This window comes from Lissotriton vulgaris, chromosome 3_1, assembly GCF_964263255.1.
Source record: "Lissotriton vulgaris chromosome 3_1, aLisVul1.2, whole genome shotgun sequence".
NCBI classification, from domain to species: domain Eukaryota; kingdom Metazoa; phylum Chordata; class Amphibia; order Caudata; family Salamandridae; genus Lissotriton; species Lissotriton vulgaris.
In genome coordinates, this window is record NC_141689.1 from 203,672,907 (window position 1) to 203,689,858 (window position 16,952).

The window sequence follows — 16,952 nt, forward strand, 5'->3', positions numbered from 1 at the left end:
CTTGAAAGAGGATGCTCTGCATTTTGCAGAAGAGTGGGCTCTAGCTCAGGCGCCGGCTGTGTACCGCAATCAGTGTTGTTGGGCTAAATTGTCCCCACGCCACGAAATACCTTTACGGTCTCAGCCGCAGCCTCAACCTCAATATCCCATAAGACGTGAAGCGAAAGATTCCGTTGCAGCAATCCTTGAACAATTGGAATATCAAGGTGTAATTGAAACGTGTGTGTCACCCATGAAGAACCCTCTTTTTACTGTAAACAAGCCTGACGGTTCGTATTGTTTGGTTTTGGATTACCGGCATTTGAACTCGTATTGCCGTAACTGTGCAGTACAGAATACTCATGGCTCTGCTCTTGTGAATAGTCTTGTGCGTAAGCGATTTAAGACCACGCTTGACATTTCTAATGGTTTCTATGCCCACCAATTGGATGCTATGAGTTCCCAATGGACCAGTTTTACATGCGGCGGTGTCCAAAAACACTTTTGGCGTCTCCCTATGGGCTATGAGAATAGTCCTGGGGTTTTTTCCGCCCGCATTGTCTCTCTTTTGGAGAGAATCAACCCGGATGCTTGTTCGTATGTGGATGACATATATCTCACAGACGACGAACTTTGGGAGCATCTGTGTCGAGTAAACAGAATTATTTGTACCTTTGCAAACTTAGGTTACAAATTCAACTTTGCAAAATCGCACATTGCAGAGTACACAGTGTTGTTTCTGGGCTACGAGCTTAAAAATGAAGGAAAGGGATTGGCTCCTCACTTCCTGGAGAAATGCGCACAGTTGCGCGCTCCGACAACACTGAAAAAATTACAATCTTTACTGGGCTTTTTGAATTTCGGGAGAACTTACATTCCGGAATATGACCAGCATATCAAGCCTTTGTATGCTTTGATAAAACCATCTTTTTCCAAATCATGCTGGCTGCCTGAGCATTCAGCTATACTGCAGTCTTTGCAGGCTGATCTGCTCACTTCTAAATTCTTACTGACTCGTGATAATCAGACCAACCTGGTGGTAAGAATTATCCCTGGTACGGTAGGTTTCATATACCTGACTTTTGGAAAGGGGCGACCACTCGGCCCCCCCGAACGTATGGTGGAGTACCCCGATCCCCCCGGGAAGCCATTTTGGGCGGGAGGCGAGTCTCGGCTGGTATGCCCGAAGCGGCGTAGCCGGGGCGCGCCTTTTCCCGCCCAAGAGGGGGTTGTCCTAGACACCAACACCGCTAGCCACGCCCTGGAGGCGGATTGAAGGTGGGTCCACGCCCGCCCGAAGAAGGATAAAAGGAGCGACAAGCCAAGGAAGCATCCTCTTGTTCCTGTGCTCTGAAGCTGCACCTCCCCGTTGCACGTGAGCTCGAGACGGAACGAAGAGCCATTTTTGAAAAGTAATCTTGTGTTTCTTCTTTCAGTGAGTTCGGAGCTTTCTGGCCTAGGACCTTTGAGGAGTATACGCGGACGATGCCTAGCAAGAAGGTCGGAAAGAGAATCGGGACCGATCAGATGCTTCGTATGCTGATGAAGGACATGGCAGATATGAAAAAGCAGATGGCGGTAATGAATGGTGTGGGGGGGCCTAAGAGAGTCATCGGACCAGCATTGCCGGGAGTGGTCCCTAACGGGAGAGGTAGAAGGGCCAAGAAGGGAGCATCGGGTGGGGAGGCCCCGGTTCCCGAAGCACCCCCTGCGCACCCGGTCACCCCGATCGAGGTCCCGACTCCGGTCCCAGACGTGGGGCAACCGATCCCTGTGGTAGTCACTCCTGTGAACGGGGAGGATATGCCTCCTGAACTGGCTGCCCAGTTGGCGGCATGGTTAGGCAAAGAGAACGAGGGGGCCACGGCTGAGGAAGCCAGGGCAATAATGAAGCAGTTGCGGCAATCGAAAGATGCTGCGAAGGCACCGTCTCCTTTTGTTTCCCCGCAGGCTCCCGTGGAACAACCAGTATCGGCCGTTGGTTCGGCAGGAACTACGGTCACAGTGGCCGGTTCAGGTAAGCAGCCGTTGCCAATTGCGGGGGAGGGATCGGTACCTTCAAGGAGGGAAAAAGTTGTTCAGCATATCCCGATTGAGGTAAAAGAAAGGATATGGGCTGATAAATATGTGAACATGTTTTCCTTGTTGATCGATCACTATGAGATTGAGCATGTAAAAAATCAAACGGAGTTTCTGCATCCTAGTGCATGGCGCGCCAAGATGGCCGGTTTCAGAGTTGATGAATCGATAGGCAATTGGGGCAGAGCGTTTGGAATGTTCACTGCAATTATGGGGGAAGTAGGCCCGAATTATTGGTGGAATTAGCCGTGTATCAGACACGTATCATGGAATTCTATGAAACATATGGTGGCAATCAATGGTTTTGTTACAATAGCATATTTCGTAAGTCCAAGGAGCACGACTCATCCCTGACGTGGGATTGTTTCGACTCCATTTCCCGGCAGAAAATGGAGAAGTCAGGCACGGCGAAGTCGCCATCTTTAGGGGGGAATATGGTCGAGTTTTCCCGCCATTCGTCTGGGGCAACCCTTTCGGGCAGGATCAAGCAATGATCAGCACACAAGGAATAATGGCAACTCAGGTAAAAAAGGGGTCTGCTGGAGCTTTAACAGAGGCAAATGTACTAGGCCGCAGGGATCTTGCAGGTTTAAACATGAATGTGCTGGGTGCGGGCAGTCCTCGCACCCCGAGACCATGTGCAGAGCCAAAAATGGTGATACGGGAAGTAGAGGGGGCGCCAAACAGGTCTGAAATAGTCCGAGGGGCGCCTCTCCCTACCCCGATTGATATCATGGCAATGATTCCTTGGCTGAACGAATATCCGGATCATATCTCCGCTGGGGTGTTGCGAGATGGTTTTTCGTATGGTTTCCGCATCCCGGCGGGGTTTTTCAGGGTAAAGCGCAATGTAGGAACCAACTGTCGGTTCTGCAGAATACGGCGGTGGTACAAGCAAAGATTGGGAAGGAGGTGACCCGAGGTCGGGTTGCCGGCCCATATGACATGCCGCCTGTTGCTAATTTTGTTTGTTCACCTCTGGGAATGGTCCCCAAAAAGGACCCAGGGGAATTCAGGTTGATACATAATTTGTCAGCTCCAAGGGGTCTTTCGGTGAACGATGCGATTGACCCGGGAGTTAGTTCGGTGCGGTACGCATCTTTTGATGAGGCTGTCGCCATGTTGAATCGCCTGGGGCCCGGAGCGCTGATGGCCAAATCGGACATTGAGTCGGCGTTCCGGTTGCTCCCGGTACACCCAGATGATCAGCGTCTCCTTGGTTTCACGTTTCAGGGACGCTACTACATGGATAAATGTATGCCAATGGGTTGCTCCATCTCTTGTGCGTATTTTGAACAATTCAGTAGTTTTTTGCAATGGGCGTTCACAAGAACAACAGGGTTTACACATGTTATGCATTATCTTGATGATTTTCTATTTCTGGGGGCAGCCGGGGACGTAGAATGTGCACAGGCTTTGAATGAATTTTGGGATCTCATGACTCACTTTGGCGTGCCATTGGCACCAGGCAAGACAGTGGGCCCGGCTACTTCGCTCGAGTTTCTTGGAATAGAGCTCGACTCCGAAGAAGGGTGCTTCCGTTTGCCTAAGGAAAAGGTTACGATATTTAAGGCATCGCTTGAAACATGCATTAGCGAGACGAAGGTAAATTTGCATCAGTTGCAGCAGGCTGTGGGTCAGCTGAATTTTGCTCTTAGAGTGATACCGATGGCTCGCCCCTTTTCCCGCTCTATTGCTCAAGCCATGGTCGGCCTTAAGGAAGGGCACCACCGCACAAGGCTCTCGGCAGAGGTCCGTCAGGACATGCGCATATGGTTGGCATTCCTGGCGGATTTCAACGGTCGTGTCGTATGGAACAAACCAGCGGTCTCCTCCGTGGAGCTGGGGTTGTGGACTGACTCGGCAGGGAGTTTGGGCTTTGGCGCCATCTTGGGTAATCATTGGTCAGCACGAACATGGCCGACATGGTGGCACGAGAGTGGGCTGACAGGTAACATTGGGTTTCTCGAACTGTTCCCTTTTCTGGTGGCCTTAAAAACATGGCCTGAGGAGTTTCGTGATTGCTCTGTGGTGTTCTGGTCTGACAATATGACCGTGGTTGAGTGCAGGCAGCACGCTGCAAATGGATCTTGAGACTGTTGAAGGAAATTGTCCTGCTGTGTATGAGGCTAAATGTCCACTTTAGGGCAAGACATGTGCCAGGGGTTTTAAATCAGGCAGCTGATGCGCTTTCTCGTTCCCGTATGCAGGCCTTCTGGGGTTTTCTGCCCTCAGCGGACCCGGTGGCGGCACCATTTCCCGAAGCTCTCTGGTCTCTCGGTGCCCCGGACTACAAGACCTCGTGGGAGAGAGTCTAGCACCCAGGACAAGGAAGGCTTATGAAGGGGCGTTCCGTTCTTATTTGTCCTTTTTGGGTTCAGCTAGGGGGGAGCTTTGGAGCCAAGAAGAGTATGTCCTGAACTTTTTGTTATCATTACATCAGGCAGGCAAATCAGTGGCTACGGCCAATAGGCACCGGGCCGCCATTTCTTTCATGGCACGGGCCCATGGCATACAGGATCCCACGGCGTCTTTCTTGGTACAGAAGGCGCTGCGTGGGTGGCAACGCCGTGAGGGTTGCAGAGTGGATGAAAGACACCCAATAGGTCTGGAAAGGTTGGCCCTGTTACTGTCCGTACTCCCTGCGACATGTTCATCTCAATCAGAGACAGTGCTATTCCGGGCCACTTTTGCATTAGCATTCCATGGGGCTATGCGGGTAAGCGAGCTGGTAGCGAGGAACAAGCAGGATACGGAGGGAGGTCTGTGCCGTGAGCACATTCAAATTAAGGGGGAGACAATGGTAGTCTCATTTGCCAGGTCCAAGACCGATCAGAAAGCGATCGGGGACAGTGTAGTGGTTCAGCGGATTCAGGGATCTCCCATGTGCCCGGTAGCATGCGTTGAGGAGTATTTGGCGCAGAGGGCGGCATCATGGGGGGGAAGCTTGCTGAGGCACGCCGACGCCACCCCACTGACTAGGTTTCAGTTCCAGCGGGTGCTAAGGATGGCAATCGCAGCGGCGGGCTTGAACCCGTGCGAGTTTGGGACCCATTCCTTCCAGATAGGGGCTGCTACAGAGGCTACAGCCAGGGGTCTGAGTGTGGAAAAAGTGAAACAGTTGGGGCGTTGGTCCTCGAATTGTTATAAAAGGTATGTGCGGTTGCACATGTTGCGAAGCCTATGTCTTGCACTCACGCTTCTTGTTTTTGTTTGGTTTACAGTGTCGCGAGCTTACGAGGCGGGGCGGACTGTGCAGTCGACCCGACACCTGGGAACCAGCGGTCAAAAATCACCGGCTGAGGAAAGAGTGGTGTGGGTCGTGGGCCACTCATACGTGAGGCGTGCCGCAGACGTATTCAAAGCAGGTGACATGATTCACATGGCTGGGGAATACGGGTACAGGGTGACCTTCTACGGAAGGGGCGGGCTCTGTATTGACCAGTTTCAAAGTTTTATGGAGGGTTTGTTAGGGCGGACAAGGTCACCGCCATCTGTAATCATAGTGCATCTTGGGGGCAATGATTTGGTGACCACTGGTAGACGAGTACTTCTCGAGTTGATACTATCCACAGTGAGTTGGTTGGCGCGAAGGGTTCCAGGGTGCACGATTGCATGGTCCCATATGATTCCACGAAAGATGTGGCGGGGGGCTAATTCTGTGGCTGCTGTAAATCATTCAGTGAAGAAGGTGAATAACAAACTTGGTAGATTGTTCCGTACAAGTACATTGCATTCTATTCCGCATGGGTGTATCAGGGGGGACCATATGTATCTAGAGGATGGAGTTCATTTGTCCCGGGTGGGGAATACTTTACTCATAGGAGACTTCGTAGCTTGGTTAAAGAGTTTGCAGCCATGACCTTTAAGTAGGAGTTTTTGTGGGGGGTCCGGATAGCCGGTCAACTATCCGGCCTGTGGCGGTAAGGTCATGATCGGTGAGCAGGAATTAGAAGATCCCTAGAGGTGGGGAGTCACCCATTATGGGTGGGAGCGCCCGGGGGGAGGCGGCCATTGGCCCCTCAAACGGGGAGGCGGTCCCCTCTAAGGATGGGGACGCCGAAAGGGAAGGCGGCCATAGGCCCCTCCCTGGGGAGGAGGGGCTAGGGCCCCTCCTGGGAATTTCCCGGGGCCAGGACATCTGCGACGGCAGATGTGGTAAGTTGTGTGGGGTGGGAGGGGGGTCTACGCTACCTTCTAGACACCTCACACGAGTCCTCGGACGACCACTAAAGATGGCGTCGAGTTAACAGGGGGCCCCCGCTAAGACAAGGGAAATTGGAAGTTGGCACAGAGGTACAGTCCTCTGTGCGACCGCCCCTCACAAGTGAGGGGGGAGTTCTGGTATTGGGGATCTGACACCGGTTACGACCTTGCCGTTGGCCCGTAATGTTAGGATGTACAATTTCAAAGTTTGAGTAATGCATTTGCAGGATGTTTAGTATCGGCTAGGAGAACCTTTGTATTAGAGATGTGTTAAGGTCAGCTAAGAACATCGTAATGTGTAAATGAAATTGTACATGATATGAAACTGTTATTTTAACGTTTTAATTTTGTTTCATATTTTAATAAATACGGCCGGGAGGGTAACTCCCTCCCGCCTTCCACAAGTTCAGAACCTTTTCCGTCTTCCCATCCTTGGGGGATTGTGTTGAGAGGGGGTGGCGGGTATCTCAGCCATATGGAAAGGGGCGACCACTCGGTCCCCCCGAACGTATGGTGGAGTACCCCGATCCCCCCGGGAAGCCATTTTGGGCGGGAGGCGAGTCTCGGCTGGTATGCCCGAAGCGGCGTAGCCGGGGCGCGCCTTTTCCCGCCCAAGAGGGGGTTGTCCTAGACACCAACACCGCTAGCCGCGCCCTGGAGGCAGATTGAAGGTGGGTCCACGCCCGCCCGAAGAAGGATAAAAGGAGCGACAAGCCAAGGAAGCATCCTCTTGTTCCTGTGCTCTGAAGCTGCACCTCCCCATTGCACGTGAGCTCGAGACGGAACGAAGAGCCATTTTTGACCCACCCACCAGCCCCTGATGACAGCGATTTGTTGGAATAAAGTCGAGTGTCGTGATATTGTTTTCTTACAGGTTGTTTGAATAAAGTTGGTAATTTGGTGTGTAATAAAGTTGATAATTTTTTCCTTTTCAGCATGTTTTATTCAGCAAAGTAGTTGTGCCGGATACTCGGTAGAGATTATACTTTGATTTGCTTAAGTATAAATTGTTTTCTCCACTTTAGTCTTAGATTGTCGTATTTATTTTGGTCGGGCGGTAAGGTCATGATCGGTGAGCAGGAATTAGAAGATCCCTACAGGTGGGGCGTCACCCATTATGGATGGGAGCGCCCGGGGGGAGGCGGCCATTGGCCCCTCAAACGGGGAGGCGGTCCCCTCTAAGGATGGGGATGCCGAAAGGGAAGGCGGCCATAGGCCCCTCCCTGGGGAGGAGGGGCTAGGGCCCCTCCTGGGAATTTCCCGGGGCCAGGACATCTGCGACGGCAGATGTGGTAAGTTGTGTGGGGTAGGAGGGGGGTCTACGCTACCTTCTAGACACCTCACACGAGTCCTTGGACGACCACTAAAGATGGCGTCGAGTTAACAGGGGGCCCCCGCTAAGACAAGGGAAATTGGAAGTTGGCACAGAGGTACAGTCCTCTGTGCGACCGCCCCTCACAAGTGAGGGGGGAGTTCTGGTATTGGGGATCTGACACCGGTTACGACCTTGCCGTTGGCCCATAATGTTAGGATGTACAATTTCAAAGTTTGAGTAATGCATTTGCAGGATGTTTAGTATCGGCTAGGAGAACCTTTGTATTAGAGATGTGTTAAGGTCAGCCAAGAACATCGTAATGTGTAAATGAAATTGTACATGATATGAAACTGTTATTTTAACGTTTTAATTTTGTTTCATATTTTAATAAATACGGCCGGGAGGGTAACTCCCTCCCGCCTTCCACAAGTTCAGAACCGTTTCCGTCTTCCCATCCTTGGGGGATTGTGTTGAGAGGGGGTGGCGGGTATCTCAGCCATATAATGAAGGAGACACAGTACCTATTGCTTACAAGTCGCACTTGTAAACCTCGGCTGAAATGCGCTTTTCCACTGTGGAGAAAGTTTTGACGGCTGTGCAGATGGCAATTCTTAAGGAACGTGCCCTGTCACAGGGAAAACGCATGTTGGTTGTTACCCCGTGTCCTGCCTTGGAGGCAGTCACAAAAGCCAGTGTACCTAATTCTAAGGCTTTGCACCCTCGGTGGATTCAATGGGCAGCGTCCTTGTCATCTCAGGATGTCACGTTTATTTTTGACGCCACATTAAGGTCACAGGAGTACTTACAGTATGAATTCGTTCATCCTGCACCTTTAGCAATGCGACCCCTGGAGGATTTCCATGGCATCATTTACACCGATGGTTCAGCGCAGGTTGCGCATGGCTCTAAACACGCCTATGTTTCCGCATGCGCCATTGTGGTCGGTGCCATGGTGAACGATGAGTTCAAGTCCAGTGTCGTGCACACGCAGACACTTGGAGACTGCACTGCACAATTGGCAGAGCTTCGTGCTTTGATGCTTGCATTGGAGTACGCAGATCCTAGGGTGACTACTCTAATCGTAAGCGATTCCTACTACTGTGTCCAGTCTTACAATGAAAACGTAATCTTTTGGATTCAGAATGAGATTCGTGATTCCAAGGGTAGCACAATAAAACATACAATGATCTGGGTCCGAGTGGCTGAGCTTAAAGAGCAGTTGCCGCTTGTGTTTGTGATTCATACTCTCGGCCATCAGTGCGAGGGAGTCCACGCTGTTGGTAATTTGCTTGCTGATGAAGCAGCGAAATCAGCAGCATCTAAATATTTAGTTGCAGCAGTTACACGGTCCAAAAGTAAAATAGATGATGACATCTTGGCAGCTGTTGATGCCACTAAGAAGGGAGGTAAATATCCTGCGGGGTTCCCTTCGAAGTACACATACCACTTAAGTCCCGATAAGGTTCCTTACGTGAAAATTCCTGAAGTTGGTGAACGTGTAATTCCCAACTCGGATCGCAGAGCTACTTTGATTACAGTGGCTCATGAAGGTGTGGCGTCTGCGCATGCGGGCGTCTCGGCCACTGTAACTCAGCTACAACAGAGGTTCTGGTGGCGGGGACTGTACAAACAGACGCGTGATTAGGTTCTTCAATGTGACATTTGCCAGCAGATCAAGCCTTCGACTGCTGCGCGTCCGCCACAGACACAGTTGTACATTTCTAATAAACCATTAGGATGCGTTTATTTAGATCACTGCGGTCCTTTTTCTTCTGATACTGCGTATAAGTACATCTTAGTAGCAGTTGATTCATGCACACGCTTTGTGTGGGTATGGCCGTATCGCAGCGCTGATTCACGGACTGTCATAGGAGATTTGCGTGTCTTTGTAGGGATTTTTACCTGTGGTACCTTCCATTCGGATCAGGGTCCGGCTTTCGCCTCTAAGGCGTATAAGGATGCTATGGTTTCGTTGGGGGTCCAAGTCAAGTTTTCTTCTCCGTACAGACCTGAGGGTAAGAGTGTAGTGGAACGAATGAACCGTGACTTAAAGCAATCTTTGACAGCTCGAGTTATAGGCACTGGCAGAAACTGGCTGGCCCACCTCAATAGCGTGCAGCGTGTTCTTAATAATCTCCCTAGAAGGTCTCTGGGTGGGCGGACCCCATACGAAATGCTCTTTGGTATCAAGATGTATGTCCCTGACCTTGACGGTCTAGACTGCGTGGCTCAAGCCACAGCCTTTGACGTAGATGAACATTGCAATGTTTTACAGGATCTACAAAAGATCAGAGACAGTCTTGCAAAGGAACATTTGCCCTCCGAATCACTGACAGAATTTTGATTTCACAAAAATCGACCTACTATAACATTGAGTCTCAAACATTGATATCACTAATATCGACACCCTATACTTAACATGAAAACTACAAAATTATCAATCAAACAATATCGATGCACAAAAATATTGACTACACAATTATCGTTAACATTATTTTCGACTACCATAATATCGACACTCAATACTACACATAGCACACTACAAAAATATCGAAAACTAAAATATCGATAGCACTATTTTCTTCTACATAAAATATCGATAGCTTCAAAATACTCTTTTTTTGATATATAACACCAATACATCTATTCTCTTAGTAATACACACATTTGAAAATACTTCACTAATTTATTTTACTATTATTAAGTAACATTTACTTGTAATAACTTGTTTTTTCTCTCGCTAACGATATTTTTATATACACTCATTGTAAACATACATTTTTTTATAGATTGTACTCATTATAAATACACTATATTTATTACAAGGTTTATTTATTACATAAATACATCATTTCTCTTCCTCTATATAAACAATATAATCAGATATATCTTAATTTTTTTACTTAAAAAAATTCAAACTAACCAATAGTAACTCGTCTTAACATATGTGACCAATCAGATAGCAAACCTAATTACACATACCCTATATAAACCAGTCACAAACAGCCATACAACTTGCAGGGAATATTCTTCGTGACCACATACTGCCAGTTTTGGGGGCAACATCTATATTCTTCTGTGCCAGAAATTTCGTCCTAATACTACAAGTAAGTAATCATATAGCTCTGTTAATAATTTCTAATGTTTTATTAACTATTACTTATATACCAAGATTTTTTAACTAAAAGGTTGTTTCTCTATGTACTTTTCCTTAAAACAGACTCTACAAACAAATCAAGTTCTACTTCTACTTCAAGATATTCGACACTTTGACTATAAAAAAGGTATCTACATATTTTAATTATTTACTTAAAGTAATTAGACAAGTAGTGTCCTAAAATCATGCTCTCTAATGTGTTTCTTCTGCTGTAACTCATAATACATATTGTGATCCCAGGTTTTTTAGGTCGAAATAAGTTACAATGCTTTATAAAAAATTATCTATTCATGTTCTTAAATATGTTTCTTCTGTTTTAACTCATAATACATGTGTCATCCCAGGTTCTTTTCAACAAATAAGTAACAATGCTTTATAACAAGTGTCTATGCTTTATGCAACATATAAACTCATTGGTAATTTACTGAAACTTTCTCTCTAAACAGACCTCAAAGCAACAGAAAACAGATAATTCACATCAAAGAACAAACATTCTGCTACAACTCTAAATCTCTTGGTAAGTACAAAAATCAAACATAACAAGTCTTTATAAACTCTGTAGAATATACTCTAACAAAAATTGACTCTTTTTATGCTTCTGTTACTATTATCTTGCAAATGTCTCTTTTAAAATCCAAATAAAGTTAAGTATTTTTTAGTGACGTTAGAAACTACCAAAACTGTAACCAAAAAACACATTTAAACATATCCTATAACATACTTCACTTTTTTTCAACAGACCGTGGCAATAGGACTACAACATCTGACTGAAACTACACCTACTCTCGATACATACAACTTTACTGCTGGTAAGTAAGATACTAGAAATAGTACCTGCTTAATTTATAATGTTTTTTAAATTACACATTTTCATAATATTTTTATATTAACTTTTCTAGATACCAGAACTCAAGAATGACTGATGATGCAAGATTTATTACATCTCAGAAAGGCTAATTTTTATTATGCTATATGGGCTACACTTATACTCAGGAGAAACAAAAAGACCTTAAAGTGAATTGGAAATGTACAAAATATTACTCCAATAAATGCTATGGGCGTGCTACAACCAGGGAAACAAGTGTTATTAATACTACTGAACATAATCACCCACCAAACATTTCGGAAATCGAAGTGAGATCCACTCTCGAGAATATCAAAGAAATAAGTAGCACATCAGACCTACCTAGCAGCGTAATTCTGAAAGAATTACTACCTAAAGTTCCCAGAGAAGCAAGAGGTCAGTTACCATCTATTGCTTCCATTAAAAGAACAATAGCAAGGACAAAGAAAGCAAGTAGACCCAATATACCAATTCCTAGAACTTTTGAGGAAGTCATAATTCCACCTGACCTTGTAATCACTCATAATGACGAACCATTTATCTTTTATGATAATCATAGCAAAGACAAAAGAATAATCATGTTTGCAACGAATAACAACATTAAAAAATTAGAAGAAAGTGCTACTTGGATGATGGATGGAACTTTTTCTATATGCCCAAAACTTTTCTACCAATTATACACAATTCATGGGCAATATCATAATACCTGTATCCCATTCATATACTGTTTGTTACCGAACAAACAAGCCACAACTTATACAGATTGCAAAAAATAAAAGAACAAACTTCTGACTACTTCCCAATGAAAATAATCATAGACTTCGAACAAGCTATGATTAATTCTATTTTGAAAACTTACCCACACACATCCATTCAAGGATGTTATTTTCATTTCAATCAATGTCTCTGGAGACATTTACAAAAATCTGCCCTTAGTGTTGAGTATGCAACAAATATAACTTTTGCATACCAAATTAAACATCTCATTGCTCTGGCATATGTACCAGTAACTGACGTGGCAGAACATTACAATCTATTAATTGAAAGTCCTTTCTACACCCAAAATGAGCAAAGACTTGCCCCACTTTTAGATTACTTTGAGGACAACTGGGTAGGGAGACTACATAGGTCAGGCCACAGACGCCAGCCTAAATTTTTAATTCCCTGGTGGAATGTATATCTACCAAAGCTGAACCAAGAGGCTAAAATGAACAATGCTGTTGAAGGTTGGCACAATGCCTTTCTCTCTTCTACTGGACGTACAACACCCACATTACACAAGCTACTCACAGCTATACAAAAAGAGCAAAGCTTTCAGGAACTACGTATGGAGCAATCTGTCATACAACTAAAACCAAAACTCTCTAGACAAACTGCTCAAATGTATCTATATCTTCAACAGCAAGTCCAACTCTATCCTACAACAAGAGGACTCGAATATCTAAAAATGATAGCCAAAACATTAAACTAATTGTAATAAGTAAATAAATGGATAAACATCAAACAATATCCTTAATATGATACCACACATATTATAATATAACAATTCAATATTTATTTAGTCTAATTTATTTTTTAACACTATTATAAATAGACTAAATAAATATGTCATTATATCAAAATATTTTTGTTTAAATACTGTTTCCATCCAAATAAAATAATATAAATGAATAACTTACCTTTAAATACAACATCATAACGATTAATCCTTTACCGACAATATAGTGTATAAATCTCAAAGACCTAATACAACAAATCATTAAATATTTTGCAATTAACTGTGCTAAAAGTACCCATCATCCAAAAAAAACGACTCTTGAAATGCCATTGAAAATGACGACTATAATCTTAAACTGTGATAAAGATTTCAGTGAACTCAAAAAATAAAGGGAGAATGTTATACATCTCCGTTCTAACAATTGAAACACACTTCCTTTCCCAAAAAAAATCAGTAATCGGAAACGGAAATAGCTGTTTCAAAATACGAGAAAAAAAAATCACAACAATCCCACCGACATAACACTAACGAATATAGCATAATATATAAACATAACATCCCAACTTTTTTAATTTCAAATTAAATCATACAACAGACTCACTAACTCCCACTAATTCAAATGCCACAAAAACTCGATAACGGAAATACGTATTGAGTCCACTCCATAATATGTAAATAGTCATACTTAAATTACCAACCCCTAAATAACAAAGGACTACCTTTAATTTTTAGTTACAATACTTTAAAAAGATAAAACTAGAATCGTACCTTCTCAAACGTGAACCTGCTTCCAACCGCGACTTTCCCTTTCCCAAAATAACGCAAAAAGACAAAGAGTGGTTACAAAATAAAAGAACCGAATTATGTCTAACTGTGAAAAGTACTACTATAAATGTCCATTGTTGTTATATATATGGTTAGAAATTATGTATAATGTACTAAAAATTGTATACTACATTGTGAGATAAATATCTTATTTTTCTATATATTATTGTATATTTTACATACTTTTAATATTTATTACATTAAGTATTAAAATATTGAAATATTTAATGTAATATTTATTAAAATAAGTATATCGCTAAATGTGTAATATTGTATTTGTTTTTGTGATTAACTTTTTTACAATATGACTAATATGTGAAAATTATTATTATTAAAACGTATTTATTAATAATAATAATTATACATAACAATATTGTATACTTAAAAAATCATTGAATATGATCAAAATGTTCAAATCAAGATCTCAATATTATATTATACTTTTAAAAATGTTCATATGTTAATATCATCATCTGTATAACACTATATTTTTTTAAAATGTGTGATTTATCTTTTTCATTACACATGTTTTATGTTTTATTAAGAAACAATATTTTTATTATGAATGTATAGTATCATACATTGCATAATGTTAACTAACCATTTTTTCTCTATAAATTAAAAGTACTTTTCGAAAAAACTACTCAAAAATGTGATTGTTCAAAGAACATTGTCCTTCTATTTTGTAATATTTATACCAAACATCAGTTCTGGGAGGAAGTGCTGTCTACCTTAAATTGCATTATGAACACTTCATTAGTAATTTCATTGCCACTAATCATCTTTGGAATCGAGGACAGTATTTCTGGCGAAGCAAGATCGTTTCTGTTTTATGCTATTCTGTTGGCTAGGAGACAGATCTGCATAAGGTGGGTGGAAAAATCTGCTCCAATATATTCGGATTGGCTCACGTCACTATACGAAACATCAAAGGTGGACATGGCTAGAGCTTGTAATAACCGTAATCTGGCTTTTTGGGATCTGTTGACACAGTGGAGATAGTGTTCTGGGGTTTTTTTTTTTTTTTTTTTTTTTTTTTTTTTCCCCGGGTCCTATGATTATGCCAACACTACTCCTTGGACCGGGTCTGGCCCCGATACGGTGTTTTGGTCCTGCAGGTTGAGACATACCTAGATGGAGTCAGCTTAAGAATTTACATTTCCCTTCTCCTTGGGACTTCTCTGCCACCAGTAAAATATCTCGGAGTCCAGTTCCAGAGATGGGTTTCATCTTTTTGGTTCCCTCTCTTGGTCGGGGACACGCAAGGTGGTTGGCATTTCCTAAGCAGTGGGTAAGGCAAATGAGGACAAAAAAAAAAAAGAAAAAAAAAATAAAAAAAATAAAAAAAAAAAAAAAAAAAAAAAAAAAAATATTTATACCAAACATTGCTTTATAAAATGTATATCTGGTCGTAATTTTCAAATGTTGAATAAATAAAATTGTTTTCAACAAAAATTGTGTAAATATTTTCTATTACCTATTGCAAAATCATTTTTATGTCTTTTTCAAATGTATTATAAATGTAATGTTCTATCTATTTCTATATACCACATGTAATTAGAGTACATACTATACACTGAACCCATAAAAGTTATTATTCATACACCCATATACATATAATATAAATAGGTGAAGGACACATAATTATCAATTTACTACTCCTACTCCAATCACCATTTAAATAGGGTAAGTGCTGGACACAGAACCTATGTAATTTACTATTCCAACTCCAATCACCATTTAATTAGGGTAAGTGCTGGACACTAAACCTTAATTATATACTATTCCACCTCCAATCACCATTTAATTAGGGTAAGTGCTGGACACAGAACCTATTTAATTTACTATTCCAACTCCAATCTCCATTTAATTAGGGTAAGTGCTGGACACAAAACCTATTTAATTTACAATTCCAACTCCAATCACCATTTAATTAGGGTAAGTGCTGTACACTAAAGCTTAATTATATACTATTCCAACTCCAATCACCATTTAATTAGGGTAAGTGCTGGAAACAGAACCTATTTAATTTACTATTCCAACTCCAATCACCATTTAATTAGGGTAAGTGCTGGACACTGAACCTATTTAATTTACTATTCCAACTCCAATCACCATTTAATTAGGGTAAGTGCTGGACACAGGACCTATTTAATTTACTATTCCAACTCCAATCACCATTTAATTAGGGTAAGTGCTGGACATTAAATCTTAATAAATTACTATTCCAACTCCAATCACCATTTAATTAGGGTAATTGCTGGACACAGAACCTATTTAATTTAATATTCCAACTCCAATCACCATTTAATTAGGGTAAGTGCTGGACACAGAACCTATTTAATTTACTATTCCAAGTCCAATCACCATTTAATTAGGGTAAGTGCTGGACATTAAATCTTAATAAATTACTATTCCAACTCCAATCACCATTTAATTAGGGTAATTGCTGGACACAGAACCTATTTAATTTAATATTCCAACTCCAATCACCATTTAATTAGGGTAAGTGCTGGACACAGAACCCTATTTAATGTACTATTCCTACTCCAATCACCATTTATTTAGGGTAAGTGCTGGACACAGAACCTATTTAATTTACTATTCCAACGCCAATCACCATTTAATTAGGGTAAGTGCTAGACACAGAACCTATCTAATTTACTATTCCAACTCCAATCACCATTTAATTAGGGTAAGTGCTGGACACAGAACCTATTTAATTTACTATTCCAACTCCAATCACCATTTGATTAGGGTAAGTGCTGGACACAGAACCTATGTAATTTACTATTCCAACTCCAATCACCATTTAATTAGGGTAAGTGCTGGACAGAGAACCTATTTAATTTACTATTCCAACTCCAATCACCATTTAATTAGGGTAAGTGCTGGACACAGAACCTATTTAATTTACTATTCCAACTCCAATCACCATTTAATTAGGGTAAGTGCTGGACACAGAACCTATTTAATTTACTATTCCAACTCCAATCTCCATTCAATTAGGGTAAGTGCTGGACACAAAACCTATTTAATTTACTATTCC